Source organism: Cupressus sempervirens, chromosome 4 (assembly GCF_028749045.1).
Source record: "Cupressus sempervirens isolate cs-2001-9-10 chromosome 4, ASM2874904v1, whole genome shotgun sequence".
Lineage (NCBI taxonomy): Eukaryota > Viridiplantae > Streptophyta > Pinopsida > Cupressales > Cupressaceae > Cupressus > Cupressus sempervirens.
This window is the reverse complement of record NC_143121.1, coordinates 122681627-122699787: the sequence shown is the minus strand read 5'-3', so window position 1 is coordinate 122699787 and position 18161 is coordinate 122681627.

Below are 18161 nucleotides of genomic sequence, written 5' to 3'. Positions count from 1 at the left end.
GAAATTTGAAAACAATTATTTTTCTGATAGAATTTTTTTTCTTAGATTTTATGCCTCAAACTTCACTAATGCAGTAATCTCCCTCTATGAAGGGATTACATAGCTTCTTCTCCAAAATGCAAACTTTCCCTCAAACAAATTTCAAAACGATATGATAGTAATTTCTCCCTCTTTGACAACACATGCCAAAGACAACACATACCAAATGAGCATCAATGTACCTTGAGTACTAATTCATATGCAATGTTCTCTTGATTATGTTGAATCAATGGACATATCTTCAACTTGGTTCCTGTTGATGCATCACTGACTTTACTTTGTGAGCTTCAGATAGAGGAATGACCCCTAGCTTACCTCTTAGATACAAGAATTCATCCTTAAGTAATGGCTTGGTAAATATGTATGCAATCTGTTCTTTTGTATGGACATATTCCAATCTAATTTCCTTATCCTACACCAATTCTCTGACAAAGTGATATTTTATAGCAATATACTTGGTTTTGGAATGCATCACTAAATTTTTAGATATGTTAGTTACACTTGTATTATCACAAAACATGACAACTAGTTCTTTGATCTCCACCTTCATGCCTTCCAATAACTATTTAAACCACATTTGAACAATTTACTACTACTACAACATATTCTACCTCTACTGTTGATTGGGATGTACAATTTTGCTTTTTACTTGTCCAAGATACCAATCTTTTGCCAAGAAAGAATGCTCCTCTGCTTGTACTCTTTCTGTCATCCAGATTTTCAGCCTAATCAACATCAGTGAACACTTTTAGGTCCATATTTCCTTCAAGTTTATACCATAAATCATAATCTTTAGTACCTTTCAAGTATCTCAAGATCCTTTTGATTGTCATCATATAATTTTCTCTAGGTTTAGCTAAGAATCTTGCTACTATACCAATTGCAAGAGCAATATCAGGTCTTGTATGAACCACATACTGTAACTTTCTAATCATTGATCTATGCAAGGTCTGATCTACCTCTTTTGATTCATCACCTTTAGTAAGTTTTAGTCTAGTACACATGGGAGTTCCAACTGGTTTACAATCTTCCATACCAAACTTCTTGAGTATGTCCTTGATATACTTAGACTGAGTAATGTAGATACCATTCTTGCTCTACTATATTTGAAGACCAACAAAGAACTTAATCTCACCAAACATAGACATTTACAATTCTTTTTTCATTTGCTCTAAAAATTATTTGCATTGATCATCATTCGCTGTAAACAAAGTATCATCCACAAATATTTCTACCAAAACAATCTTGTTATCTAGTCCTTCCTTGATATACAAACTAGTGTTATCATTAGCTCTCTGGAAACCAATCTAAATAGGGTAGTTATGCAATCTCTCATACCATGCTCTAGGAGCTTGTTTTAGACCATACAATGCTTTGTGTAATTTGTAGACCATGTCCTTTTTGTTTGGATCAACAAAACCTTTAGATTGTTCAATGTAGATTTCTTCATCAAAAATACCATTGAGAAATACAGATTTAACATCCATCTAATATACCTTAAATCCTTTATGTGCTACATATGCAAGTAAGGCCTTGACACCTTCCAATCTTGCAATAGGAGCAAAAATTTCACCATAATCAATTCATTCTTCTTGAGAATAGCCTTTACACACCAATCTAGCTTTGTTTCTTGATAACTTACCATCTTCATTCAACTTATTCCTAAATACCCATTTTGTTCCAATCAGATTTTTATCTTTAGGCCTAAGTACAAGAGTCTAGGTTTTATTCTTCTCAATTTTCTCTATCTCTTCATTCATCGCCTCAATCTAACTTTCATTTTTCAATGCATCTTTGACATTTATAGGTTCAAAATTAGCAAGTAAACAAGTACCTTTTAGCTTACTTCTTTTCATAGTACCTTCTAATTTGTCTCCAATAATTTGATCTAGTGCATGGTGCCTCCTAACATACTTGGCCAATACAGGTTCTTTGCCTTTTGACTGAGCTTCACTTTCTTCATTTTGAATTTTAACTTCTGGCTCTAGTTGTTCTATTTGCAGCTTGGGTCCTTTAGGCTCAGTAGGCATTGGCTCGTAGCTTCAGACTGAGACTCAGTTTGAACTTCTTGTAACTCGGTGACTAAAGACTCAAGAGTTGTAGTCTCTTCATTGACATATGTGTCTGGCAATGTATCAAGTTGAATGAAAACAAATCTCCTATAATCTTCTTGTTCCTTTTTTCTTTCTTCTTCAGTCCTTTCTACAAACTAATCAACTTTTACACATGTGCACTTTCTATGATTTTATGAGTAGACAAATTCAAACATTTATATGCTTTATTTTTGCAAGAATATCCTTAAAATATACCTTCATCACCTTTCACATCAAATTTTCCTTTTCTAGATTCTTTCAAGATGTAATATTTACTTCCAAATACTTTTAGGTAACTTACATTGGGTTTATAGCCATGCCATAACTCATAGGGGGTTTTAAATGAGTCCTTCAACTATACTTGATTTAAGGTATGAACTATAGTGTTTATAGATTCCTTCTAGTATTTGATAGAAATGTTCTTTTCAATCATTAGAGTTCTTACACAATCCATGATAGATCTGTTCCTCTTTTTAGCTATTCCATTCTGCTCGAGAGTTCTAGGAGTTGATATCTATCTTTTGTTTCCTCTTTCAATGAAAAAGTTATTAAATTCATTGGAGATGAATTCACCACCTTTTTTTGATCTCAAGCATTTCAGTCTTTTCCTTCTTTCCTTCTCTACTCTTTCCAAATACCATTTGAATTTCTCACACGCTTTCGACTTCTCTCTAAGATACATAATAGTCATCATTCTAGAGTAGTCATCAACAAAAAGAATAAAGAACTTTTCTCTAGTATAGCTTTCAATTCCAATAGGTCCACACAAATCAATATGCACAATTTCCAAAATTTCTTCAGACTGATAGTTTTTAATTTTAAAGCTAGTCTTTCCCATTTTACCAATCTGACAATTCTTGCATAGACCAACATCAAGTTTCTTCAAACTAGGAATGCCTCTTACTTTTCTGAATTTGCTTATTTTTACCATGTTATCAAAATTCACATGACATAAACTTCTATGCCATAACCAATTTTCTTCAACTTGAGAAATAAAACATGAGCACTCACCAAGATCAAGATAAAACAAGTTACCTTCTGTTTGTTTGCCTGATCCAATCAGTTTTCCTTTGTCATCCAGGAGTCTTGCCTTGCCATGTATGAATTCCACCTTGAATCCAATGTTTATTAGCTGTGCCACACTCAATAGATTATGTTTTAGTCCTTCAACCCAATAGGCATTATCACATGCAAGTTCTTTGGTTAATGAGATTCGATCTCTTCCTTTTATGCAACAAGGTTCATTGTTTCCAAATCTTACACTACCACCATCATAATCTTCAAAGTGTTCAAACTTTGTTTTATCACCAATCATATGATGTGAACATCCACTATCTATGATCCACATATCATTTTTGCTCACATGAGAGATAAGTTCCATCTTATCTTTTTCATCATCATTGTTAGATTCATCTTTCACATCAATGTAAACTATTTCATCTTCACTATTATCATAATCCTTAGCCATAAAACATGTCTTCTTACCTTTGTCCTTCAATGATTTGAAATCTTTCTTGCCATTTCACTTGTGACCTTTCTTCTCATCCCTTCTTTGCTTCTTTGGGCACCTGGCTGCAATATGACCAATTTTCTCTCATGAAAAATAGATTAGGGGAACTTTACCTTTGTATTTTCCCTTGAATCTAGAATATTTTCTTGCAAGTAGAGTTTCAATAACTTCAAGATCATTGTCAGAACTTTCCTCTAATTCTTCTTCACTTTCTAATTGAGTGTCCTTTATCTTCTTACCTTTTTCCTTGAGTGAAAGCTTGGCCTCAAATGCTAATTCAACATTCTTGGAATTTGGAATATAATTGTCATAGTTATCTAGCTCAAAGGCTGTCAATCTTCCTTCTATGGCATCCAAAGTTATCTTATGATTTTCTTTACATCTTCTTTCTTGAATTACAAATAATCTAATTGCATAAATGGGAAGCAAATTTCTAAGAAATTTACTTACAATTGTTTCTTACTTGATATCTCCTCTAGAATTTTTGATAGCACTGACACTTGCTTTGATCTTTTCAACATATTTGGCAATGTTTTCATCCTCTCTCATTCTCATCTGATCAATTTTTCCTCTTAGGCTCTCTGCTTTGGCTCTCCTCACATTGTCATCACCACAGTAAATAGTGTTCAGCTTGTTCCACATATCAAAGGAAATTTTGTAGTCCTTGACATCATTAGATTCCTCATAGCTTAGAGCAAATGCAATGTCTATCATCATGGTGTTATAAGTCTTTTTCTTAGCAATTTCATTAATAGATAATGTACCAGAAAGAGTTATATATTCTTCATCAAGGTATTTTAATCTTGTATCACCAATGGAAGCCAAATGAAGTCTCATAAGTCCCTACAATGCTAAAAATTTATCTCTAATAAGCCTTGAAATTTCTCTCTTGTAAGACATCCTGATCTTTAGCTTAGGTCATTGAAATCTTTCCTGCAAGCACCAAAAGATCTAATACCAATTGTTGGAAATGTAGATGGAGTAATTGAGAGGGGGTGTGAATTAGTTATGAAAAAAAAATCCACAGATCCCTTAGATGTTTGATAAAACTACTTGCTGCTATCACTCAATAAACATATATATATTTATTGTAACTTTAATTGATCTTAAACATTATGCAAGCATAAAAGAAATAACATGAACACATGACACACTAGATTTAATGTGGAAACCTAATATGGGAAAAACCACCAAGTAACTAGCTACTAATTTTCACTCTTTTGAAGTGAGCCCTATTAGGAGCCAACCTAGTTAAAGGTTACAAAACACACTGTTAGGTGTAACCTTGTTAGAGGATTTATAAATGGCTATTAGACCAAATCTGCTAAGAGATTTTGGAATCACTGCTACAATGGTAAGAAAGTAACAATGAATGACTTGAATGAGATGCAACTGAATTATTGATTACATATCTCTATTTTGCTTCACTATATCCTCTTTGATCGAATATAAATTTGCTGCTCCTCAATGATATCTAACCATCCTTCAAAGTTCTCTCACACTTTCCTCTTCAAACAATCAATACACTTGCATACTCACTCATACATTTAGAATTCTCACTTTGACCTTTCATAAATACCATTCAGATTATCAAGTCAGCTCATTTAGAAATTACAATTATCAATAATCATTACCTTAGTTGGCTAGAATCAATACTTGAAACAATTAACAAAATCCTTCATTGACCGACCCTGCTCAGTAAACACTATTTTTGAAATGATTCTAGTGTTAACCAACAGAAGCTCGATTAATATTGCAAACCTACAAAAATCCTTTGGAGATTGAGTGAACTTGGTAGACACTAACTTTCCTTCATTAACCATGTGACCTCAGTTAACACTGCTCTCAACCACATTTTCCTTTGACGCCCAAGTGAGTTCGGTAGACACTGTCTACATAGAGTAATTTCTAGGAATGCTCAGTAGACACTAAAAATCACTTTGCTGACCAACTGAGCTTAGTAAGCATTGACTAATAATTGATATGTCATTTGTGTAACATCAAAGACAACACACAATTAGACAATTATATCCAACAATTACTTGGTGGTTTTTCCCAAATTGGGTTTCCATATTAAATCCTAGTGTCATACATGTGGGAATTTTGTTTTCATTATGCGTGCTATTTACTATTGTTTATTTCTATTATATCTTTCACTAATCTTTATTCAATTAACTAGAAAAAACCTTTCACAAAATGTGTAGCACAAAATCCAATAAAAAAATAACACTATATTTTCAAAGGGTTAATATTTAGCATGTTATTCCTACAATACTAATCAATTGAATGGATAAAACTATTCAATTTTCTAGGCCAATTTACATGATCACCAAAATTATCCTAAATAATTGCTATATGGTGTTAGTTTCACTTTTCTCATAAAAAACATATGTCAAATATCCTATTAACAAAGGAAACCATGCTTGAAGCATGTATACACTATATATTTCACATATCCAAAATTATAGCCATGTTTGATAGATATCATGTGCTCGTTGATTAAAATAATCTATTTGTATCGTAGTTTCCTACTTTGTACCTAGGAATTTTTTTCATGATTAACCTTCAAAAATACCAATTGCTTGGCCAAGTGATCTTGGCATCAAGATATGTTGTCATCAATAACAACATTTATGCCTTCATCAAATGATCACTTGTCAATAGTCCTAGTTTCCATATGGAATTCCCCTATCCATTCCTATGTTACGACCTATCTCCCTTTCCTACATCCCTACTAGATTTGTTTTTTCATCCTTTATGAACTTTGAAATCTCCAAACTTATTCCTTCTCCACATGCTCGCTCCCAAATTCTACAAGTTTTCTACTCATTATTTCATGCAAGGTGTAATTCCCCACCAAGGGATCCTTGGAAACAAGGATAGACATAGACTAACATCTTATTTTTTAACTTAGTTAAAGCATAAGGTAAAAGCACAATCAACTGCCATATTTTTATGAAGGAAAATGTAACAACACTAAAATTGTTAAACTTCAAGGACTTAAGGTGATATTTCTTCTAGGAATTTCAAGATGATGTAAACTGATGAAATGTATATAAAAAAGAAGTTTATGATTATAATTTTAAAAAAATGAATAAAGATTGACATGGTTTTTAAATTTTGAAAGACAATTTATTGATTGCTGAAAAATGCTAAAAATTAGGGGTTTTACCTCCCACCAAAAAAATATATGTAAAAATGTGTTTTTCGTATGAATTCAAAATCTGTGTTAGAAGACATATATCTAGTGCAGCAAAAAATAAAGATTTGTTTCTAATCTATCTTTTGTGAGTTATGGATTTTCAAAGTCTAACTTTTGTGAAATTGATAGGTTTTATCTACCACCTTTGTTCCATATCAAATCTATACCTAAACAAAAATTAGATTATTGATTCTTGAAGAGGACTCTCCTCTAGTGTGGCATATAATTTTTATATTTTTAGAATTTTTATAGTGTGGACAATTTACCATTTTTCTTTTATTTTCAAATCTACCTCTTCTGAAAACTTAATATACATACTTTCATTATTTAATAAATTAAACATTATTTTTCTAATCCGAATTCTATAAAAATTATATGCTCGAATTTGTCATTTTGAGATCTATAAAATAATATTTCTAGTTTTTCAAATTTATCAATTTGTAATAGGAAAAGTAGGCCTCAAAGTGGAAAATTGTGTTAAAATACATATTTTGGTAATGTGGTTGCCACATGGCGTGTCACATTGTTAGGCTCACCCAAGTCTCATTCAACTAAGTGGCACTCAATTGAGCCCATCTATAGGTGACCCTATGCAGAAGGTCACATGGGTGCTAGTGATCAAGTAATTTTCTTGTAGTGATTATTTGACTTCTAAATTGGCATTTTGGAATGGAATAGTGGAAAAGTGATATTTTTATTGAGGAGTATTAAAAATATTTATTTGAATACTTCAAGCATAATGGGAAGTCAAAGGCTTAGAGGAAGGAAATATGATTGAAAGAGGGATGACAAAATGAAAGGGCATACAAAATGTAATCGACAAGTTGTTGATGATAAAGAGGTACGTATTAATGTTGAAGAAAATACAACTCAAGTTCAGGAAGATGTTGGTGATAGTAATCAAAATACTTTTTATGTCATACAATATTTGATAGAATTGAATGAATATTCTCTTTTTAATCAATTTTTAACTAAAAACATGGTACCTGACATTACAATCAAATTTCATCTAAGAAAAATGTGGGAGGAATATATTGAGAATAAATCTTTGATAGGAAAGGCACAATTATTTGTCAAGTTATTTCAAAAAAAGATAAATGACACTAATTTTGGAGTTGTTGGGTGTTAACAATATGAAAACTCCAAGAGGTCTAGTAAAGGAAATGGTACTTAAAAAAATTATTGATTCTTTTAATGCTATTAAGATTAAATGCCAAGGATTCAATTCAATTGTTGCATGTAGAGTATTGATGACTATAATTTATAGGAAGAGTTTGACATGTAAAGGACAAGTTTGAGCAATTTTTGCTTTACTAAATATTTAAAAAAGAATTGTTCAAAGATATATTCAGAGGAGAAATATGTTAGATGAAAATATTAAAAATAATGAAGTAGATATTTGTAGACTTCCTTGAAAAGATAAAATTTATGAACATGTAAGAAGATGTATCATTAAATATTGGATCAATTACCCTTGTGTTTCATCCAATAGAGGGGGCATTAACAAAATGAGAGATAAAGAGATGGGTAGAAATATTTCACATCCAAAATGCTTTGTTGACAAAACATGAAGTGAGTTGTTCGATGCATTCAAGCAAGAATTTCCTGATGTAAAAATAGGCCAGAGAATATTTGAGATGTTGCACCCTTACTTTGTATGCATAAATAAGGTTCATGAAACTTGTCACCAAAATCGTGTTGAGTTTTATATATATTTGCAATCATATAAAAAAACTTATGAAAAAAGTTAATAAAGATATGGTTACCCCTAAAAGTACAACACAATTTGGGAAGTCCATCCTATGTGATGAATCAGATAGTGCAAATGAGTTCAATGTCTAGTATATAAAAGGTGAATGTAATGATTTTGGACATTTGCTAAAAAAAATCATTTCAAACTAATAATATTGATGTTGCAAAGTTAGTTTTGTGGAACAGATTTGAATACGAGACATACAAAATGAAGATTAGAGACAAATCCAAAAAAATTGCAATAAAGGAGAGTCAATTGTCCTACCTTGAGTTTATGATTAGATTTCCTGCTACAATTTATTGACATATTCACCATTTTCTTGGTGCATGATGGCAAGACAAATAGTTTTATGAATCTAAAAATTATTTTCCACGTAATATCTTTTCAATTGTAGACTTTTCTAAGAACTACACATTTTACCCTCAATTAGAGTTTCAAGCACAATATTATCATTCTAAGGAAGTTGCAATATTTTTTGCACACATTTATGTCACCTTTTAAGACCTCTAAACCTATTTTGGTCAAATCTCATTTCTCTATCAAAATTGGGCTTAAGAAAAAAACTAAGATACTCTTTTATAGATCTAAGAGTCAATATCATCATTATATGATTTTCATAGTGCTTTGATTAGTTATAATATGTTATAATCTCAAAATATTATAAGTAGGTATTTTAATATTTGAGAAGATTCACCCTCAAAAAAAGGAAAAAATAGTAAAACATATAAATAAATAAATAAATAATTTATCCCAAAAGGAGAGAGTCCTCTTCAGGAATATGTAATTATTTTTGAAAAGGTGCAAATTTGATAGGAAAGTTGTGGCCCCCTCTTGGAAATCTTCGTGAGTGAAAGATTAATACACAACTGCTAAAGTCGATCCAATTCAAGCAAGCAATAATAAAAAAGTTTGGTTTATAACGATGTCTCTCTCTCTCTCTCTATATATATATAGTATATATATATATACACATATGTATATATATATATATGTATATGTATATATATATATGTATATATATGTATATGTATATATATATGTATATATATGTATATATATATATATGTATATATATATGTATATATATATTTCTAGTCTCCTTCTTATGAACATACACATACTTATATAGTTTCCAAAATAAACCAAATTAAGTTTGAATTAGGTAGTTATGGTTGCATGCCATTGTTCTAGATTTTACAAACATTATCTTGGCCACAAGTCACAAGTCAACCATATAATAGAGATGACAACAATAGCATAAGATTCTTCCTAGAGATCATTCAAGGCCTCAAACTATGAAACAAAATATCTATGTAAGATTAGATAGCAAAACTGAGCTATGACATGTACATAATTGATCCAATCATGCAAAAAGATCTTGTAACCGCTTGATCACCCATGCTTAGTTCCTGTAGCATAAACCAATAAAATTATTGTAAATTGCTGCACTTGGTGGAGTTTTCTAGAAATTATATTCAACTTGACATTTAATAAATTTTTCTTATGATAAATGACATTAAATGGGGTAAGAAGGCTTAAAATGTGATGGAAATATGCACAAGAAATCTATAAAAAGAAACAAAAATGAACAACCATCACAACATAGTAGATGCAACATTAAGTTCATCGGGAACATTTTTTAGAGTGGACATGGAAAAGGAGAACACAATGGAGAAGGAGCATGTGTGAAGTGTGCACTTTGACAACATAAAATTGGAGATAGAAAAATGGTTTTTATTTTTTTAATGTGTCATGTATTTCAAGTGCTTCTAAACTTAAAATTTCTAATTCATTTTTAGTAGGTAATATCATAGAAAATCCAAATAAAATTTTTGAATGGTGTCAATCTCATTTTACTAGTCAGGACACAAAATACAACAAATGTTAATTTTGGGAAGTGAAAGGTAAAAAACATTGAATTCATTTAGATAATTCAAAGTTGAAATTTTAATTTTTATTCAACTCAATTATATATTTTAGTTCTTTTTCAATTGTTGATAGATAATAACATCATATATATATATATATATATATATATATATATATATATATATATATATATATATATATATATATATATATATATATATATATATATATATATATATATATATATATATATATATATATATATATATATATATATATATATATATATGCAAAATATATGGATAGATCTAATCCATGTAAGTGTCAACCCATTATTGGTATTAGAAGTATGCATCAAGTAATGATGAAATGACAACACAAGCCTCCATTGTTTCAAGTAAGAGATAAATAATGCATTTGCAATGATTATGTTGAAAATAATGTAATAAGTCAATGCGAGGACATTGCAAATAAATATGTTTCACAATAGGATATGAAAGAGATAATTATAAGTCCTCCTTATGAAGATGATGAAGAAAATATAGATATTCACAATCTTGTATATTCAGCCAAATATGAATGTATCTTTGATTTAGTTGTTGCAAGTGCATGTATATATGTATAAATTTACATACATGTATTGAAATTTTCTAGTACAAATAATAGATTTATTTTTCATGCACATGAGTGATGTTAAATAAATTTATATATATCTAATGTATTCATATTTGCATATAGGTGATACTTTTATTGTGGTTGTTGATCCTAAGAATGCAAAAGATGTGGACTACTATCTTCTTAGATGCAAAAAAGAAAAATACAAGTTGCCAGAACAAACCATAGATGATGATGGAAATCCTTATCCACCTGATTCAATTATTAATAAAGGAACATAATTGATTCACCCCCCTCTCAATTATTCTAAAGAATTCTCACAATTGGTACCAGAGTGCTATAGTTCTTAAGAGGACTAGTTTTAAGGCACTAGAAGCAAAATATCAAGATGCCAAAAAGAGAGGTACCCAAGCTTAACAAGGAGAACTTCCTTGCATTGACAAGTCTAATGAAGCTACACCTAGGAGGTCTTGGAGACCATGCACAATCTACCATCATCACTAAGCATGTCAATCCTATTGGAGCCCTAACTGCTAATGATCTAAAAAAGAAGAAAGAACAAAATCAGGCAATGTTGGAGATTGCCTCTACCCTATTCTATTCTAAGTTCAATGACATCAAGGGTTATGATTCTACAAAGAAGATGTTGGATGCTCTTCACACCATTTATGGAGGAGATGAAAATGTTTTGAGAGACAAATCTAAAAGTCTTAGAAGTAATTTCGATGATATGAGGATGCAAGAAGGTGAGAATGTTGCTCAATATTGCTCTAGAATAAAAGATGTTATTAATGCTATAAGAGGAGCTACTAGTAAAATTGATGATGATATTATATTAAGCAAAGTATTAAGAACACTACTACCCATATATGCTATTAGAGTTTCTACCATACAAGAATTAAGATGTACACCAAGTTTTAATTAGACTCTTGAAGGTTTGGTAGGTAGGCTCACTGCCTTTGAGCTCTCTAATTTTGATAACTTCAAATATGACAATATTGAATCTTCTTTCAAAGCTAAACTATCATTAAAAGAACCTAAAGAGAAGAAGAAAAGGTCAAGTATGTTTCTAGTTATAGTGCTATAGATGAGGAGGATATAAAACATCTTGAAGCACTGCTAGCAAAGAGTTTTCATAGAGGCAAAGGCAAATTCAAAGGTAAGTTACCTATCATGTATTTTAATTGCAATGAGGTTGGTAATATTTTTGTTAGATGTCTACAAAAGAAGAACAATATAAGTGGAGATAAATCATAATTAAAAGAGATGAGGATAGAAAAGATTACAAAGACAAAGGCATGAAGTCTTGTTAGATTGTAGAAGAAGAAACCAAAGATGGATCTGATGACCATGATGATGAAGTGGTGTATGTTGCAATGAAGGATGAATCTGATGAGGATAAGGCAACTATACTGGTGTCTTATGTGAATAAGAGTGATAGATGGATCATTGATAGTAGGTGTTCACATCACATGATTTGAGATAAAAGTAAGTTCATTACCTTGAATTATTATAATGGAGATAGTGTAATTTTTGGTAATGATGCAACCTATCTGATAAAAGGAAAAGGATCTATCAAACTCACAGAAAATATCTTGTGTGATAATACTTATTATGTTGAAGGACTTAACTATAATTTGTTGAGTGTATCATAACTAAATCATTTAGGTTGCAAAGTTGACTTTGACATCAAGATAGCTAAGATCTATGATACTAATAGGAAACTAATTGGGAAAGGTGATCAGACTAGAGGTAATCTATTTTATCTTGATATGAATGATGCTACTTGTCTTGTTGTAGAATTTGATGATGTGTGGTTATGGCCCAAGAGGTTATGTCATGTTAATTTTGATAATTTGGTTAGTATCAATAACATGAAAAGAGTAAGAAGTTTTCCTAAATTGAAGAAACCTGACAATATAATTTGCAAACAATGTCAATTAGGCAAGATGACAAAATCTAGTTTTAAAAGTAAGACTCATTGCTCTAAAGAAATTATTGAGACTGTTCATACTGAATTTTGTGGACCAATTAATTTGCAAATCTACAAGGGTTAAAAGTACATTATCCTATTTGTTTATGATTATTCTAGGATGATGACAATTATGTTTCTAAAACAAAAATTTGATACTGTCCAAATGTTAGCCTAAAATGTATGAGATTTGACAGAGGTGGAGAATTTACATAAAATGAGTTTGAGATGTTCTGTAATGACAGAGGAATCAAAATGGAATTGTTGAAAGGAGGAACATATCTACAATAGACTATGCCATGACACTCATGATGGAGAAGAATGTTGCTTTGAAATACTAGAAAGAGGTTGCAAGTATAGTTGTCTATACCTTGAACCATGTGCAAGTCAAGAAAGGTACACATTCAACACCTTTTGAATTATGGTATGGATACTCACCCAATGTAAATTATTTTAAGGTATATGAAAGCAAGTGCTACAATCTTAAGGATTTTAGGAATGGTAAATTAGATGCTAAAAGTGAAGAAGGTATATTCCTTGGCCATTCCACAAGAAGTGAAGCCTATAAGTGTTTAAATACTAACACTAAAAAAGTTATGGAAAGTGAAAATGTGAAGTTTGATGAATATATAGAGGTACATGAGGCTAAACCTATGAAGGAACTAGAGGAGTAAAAATATTTTGTATACTTTTATGAAGGTATGACCGTTAGAGTAAGTTATTTATTACTCTAGGTGCTTTAGCTCTCTTAGGTGCATATAATTAATATTTTATACTGATTATAATGGGCAAACCTAGCTTTATTTCCTTTATGGTTTCATTCACCTTAAAAGGTTGAACTTTTGTATTTTATTTTCATAACTTAGAATACATTTTTTGCTCTCACATTTTTGAGAACTTCTAAGCTCTGCTTTTTCCATTTTCTGGCTTCTCTTCATTGCAGGATATTTGCATGTAGGTGTTCTTGAGGGTCTATGAATTTGGATTTCTCAAATTCTACATGGTATTAGAGCGGGCCTGCTACTTCCTCGTCTGAAGATTCTTGAAGCTACGATTCGCAGTCAGAAACTCCATCTTTTTTAGAGTTTTTTTCTTCAAAAGAGTGAAGGGAAAATTTTTGGGGCACTTTGGGCTCAAATGGATGCTGCCATTGGATTTGGAAGGTTGTTTGTAGTCAAAATACATTAAAAAAATTGTTATTTTTGGCCTTCCAGCATCAGGGGAAAATTTTCAGGCCCCCGACAGGCCATATAAACACATTTTTCAAGGAATTTTTTAAAAAAAAATAAATTTTTTTTTAAAATGGGCCATAGCCAGGTGACCATCATTGCGCCACCACATTGCTGCCACTGCACCACCCAACCACCACTCACCGGTAGCCGTAGCCGACTGCGCCATCGAAGCACAACTTGGGCCCAACCGCCACCGACGAGCCACCCGACCACCGCCCCCACCAGCAGTGTAACCAAAACTCACCACCACCACCGGTGGTCCACTTGATTCCTCCGCTAAGGTGCCACCCTTGCCTATCGTGCTGATTTCATTCTGCGATTAGCTAACATCATAATCCAATAATGATGCCATCATTTCTCGTGCTAACATCATCACCCCGTGCAAGGCAGCTAATGTCATATTCTGACAGGTTGATGTCATTTCTCAGCTGATGACATCATTAATTCAGTGTCAAATTTTTTTCTCGCCGACGTCTTGTGACATTCGTACAGGCGTCAATTTTTAGCCAGTGTCTATAGTTTTCCAAAGAGTTCTTTTTCTAGACCTGTAGTCAATTTTTCGCTCATAACTTGAGCATACAGACATATTTTTGCAATCCGAAAGAAACACTGGAAAGTTGAATCAGAGACAGAGACAATGGTGCTAGTTTTGTGTGATTCTGAGTTCATTTAAGCTTCCAAATTTGGCATTGAAGTAGACACTTCTATTTTCATCTTCTCTGCATTCGAATTCCAAGTTCTTTTCTCAGTTTTTGTGATTTTCCATAGTTTTTGTTTTGTTTTTGGGGGATATTTTTATTTGTTGTGGGGGAGCATTTTCTATTCTGTAATTTGCTTCAAAATTAGACCCTTCTACTTCTGTCTTTTCTTTGTCTCAATGTCAGATCCTTCTGTGATCCGGCTCACACCGCACAACTATCACACCTGGAAGGCACAAATGACTAGGCTTCTCATGTCAAGAGGCACCAAGTGATGCGAATCAACCTATTCTTATGTGACCTTTTGAGGTTCTACAACACAGGAACAAAATAGATGAAGCGATGGGACTAATTGCACCCAACATTTCAGATAGTCTGTTATTTCACTTGGATGGTTTGACTACTCCACGAGCTTATTGGCTCAAATTTCAAACTTTGTTTAGCCAAGTGAATGAGTTTTGAGCACTTCAACTTGATGCAGAGTTGACTTTTTTAACACTTGACAGCTTTCCCACCATTGAGGACTTCTTGATGAAGTTCAAATCTCTACACATAGTTTTGCAGGGATGTGGTAGAAACAAAACAGATGATGAGTATATTTTTTTGATACTCTCAAAGTTGCGAGGACAATATTAGATCTTTTCTTCTACTTTCTACTACACTATGGTTGCCTTGGGTAACAGGCATCAAATGCCCTCTTTTGAGATTTTCTATGATAGGTTAACTCGTGAGAAATTCGAGCTCACTCAGATGGATTCACTTATAGGTTCATCATCACAGGTATTACTTGCCAAGGATACATAGGAGCAGAAGCTGAAGCAAATATCTGATTCCTCTTCTTAGCACTCTACTGATCCATCCTCTTCTTCTAAGAAGAAGAAGAAAAAGAGGACTGAGACTCCTTGTTCCTATTGTCAGAAAGGAGCTCATGATGAGGCACATTGTTTTCAGAAGAGATTTGATGGCTATGAGAAACAGATTGCAGATTTGCAAGCCCTTCTTCAAAAGTGGTCTATTTCATCCCCATCCTCTTCTACCTCATAGGGGTCTACTTTTTAGTCTTCTTCCACCTCTTTGACATCTTCACCAGATTTTGGATAGGATCATGCATTACAGGCTTCCATTTCCTTCCCTTCCCAGGTCCCTTAGATATTGGATTTAGGTGCTTCTCACCATATGGCATCTTCTCAAGAGGTCTTCTCCTCTATTTAGGCTTCTTTGATTCCTCATATTCTCATGGGGAATAATACTACTCTAACAGTCTGTGGCAAAGGTTCAGTTTGCATTCAGGATGGCACATTCCATGATGTATTGTATGTTCCATCTCTCTGTGCAAACCTTCTCTCGATGTATCAGATTACACATAGTGGATCAGGGAAGACAATTGAGTTCACTACAGATTCAGTCTACATTCAGGATAGTGCAATAGGAGGCCTTATTGCTTCAGGGATAGTTGATCATACCACCCATCTCTACACCTTCTCGCACTTTGGACCACTATCTCCATCATCGAAGCATACTTCTTCTCTTTTGCGAGAGCATCATGTGGTGCAGTCAGGACATGTGAACCTTTGTATTATTCCTAAGATCACCACACCTCATTGCATTGAAGTCTTTTCTTCTTCAACTCTGCCGAACTCTCCAGCTCCACTCATTGAACCTTTAGGAGCACTTGTTGTGGATTCCATAGAGGATATTCATCTCCTCTTTCATGATAGTGTCAGGACACCTACTTTCAGGATTCCTTTTCAAGATCCTCATATCTACTCCTTTGAGCATCAGTTAGGCCTTCCTATCATTCAGTGGTTTCCTTGTTCTGTGCCCTTGTTTCTTTTGCATTGGAGTTCCATTGGTTCATTTATTTCTACAAGGACTTCATCATTCTGGGGGGGATTTTTTATGGTTTTGAGAGAGTCTCTTGAGCCATAATATATCTATTATTTTTTTAGCATGTTTGTTCTATCTCTTTTTTGAGAGGGGTTTTTCCCACTAGGTTTTCTCCTTTGTCTCTGGTTTATAGAGATTTCCTTGTTTTGGGTACCTAATCAAGCCTTGTTTTCGGGACCCATTTTTCTTTTTTTCATAGCTTTGCTAGGTTAGCTTCCTCCTAAGCTTCACTTAAGGGGGGGGGGGGGGGGGGGTTTAGAGTAAGTTATTTATTACTCTAGGTGCTTTAGCTCTCTTAGGTGCATATAATTAATATTTTATATTAATTATAATGTGCAAACCTAGCTTTCTTTCCTTTAGGGTTTCGTTCACCTTAAAAGGTTGAACTTTTGTATTTTGTTTTCATAACTTAGAATACATTTTTTGGTCTCACATTTTTGAGAACTTCTAAGCTCTGCTTTTTCCATTTTTTGGCTTCTCTTCATTGCAAGATATTTGCATGTAGGTGTTCTTAAGGGTCTGTGAAGTTAGATTTCTCAACTTCTATAATGACTACTAATGAAGATGTTGAAAATCAAGAACAAGTTTTAGTGACTGTTGAGTCACATACAATGAATGTCGAATAACATTCAGGAACCAAGCTATAGTCAAGAACTAAGTTGTAGAAAGAAGCTGAGGCACATTTTGATTCTAAGATAAGTGTACATGAAAGAGATGTTGAATTACCTGATAAAGAAGTACATAATGGTTCAAAAGTTGACAAACCTAATGATGAAAGTAGAGTAGAACCAAGATTGTCAAAGTATGTCAAAAGACATCACCCTATTGAACAAATTATTGGAGATAAATATGCTAGAAAAATGATAGGAAATAGATTGAGGAGTGATACATGTTTACTGAGCATGCATGAGCCTAAGACAGTGAAAGATGGCTTAGAAAATGTGGACTAAAGTAAAGCCATAAAAGAAGAGATTAAGCATATTCAAAAGAACAAAACATGGACTCTAGTTCCTAGACCAGAAGACAAGAATATGATTGGAACCAAGTGGGTGTATAGAAAAAAGTTAGATAAAAATGGTGAAGTCACAAGAAATAAAGAAGGATTAGTTTGCAAGGGGTATGCACAAGAAGAAAGAATAGACTATGGAGAAACATTTAACCTTGTTGCAAGATTGGAAGGTGTGTCATATTAAAATGGAAGCACTTCCATGTTAAAAGTGTTTAGCCCTTTGTGTAAGTGGCTTGGGGTCATGTCAAGCATCTTGAATGGGTCTTTGCATGGATCTAGTAA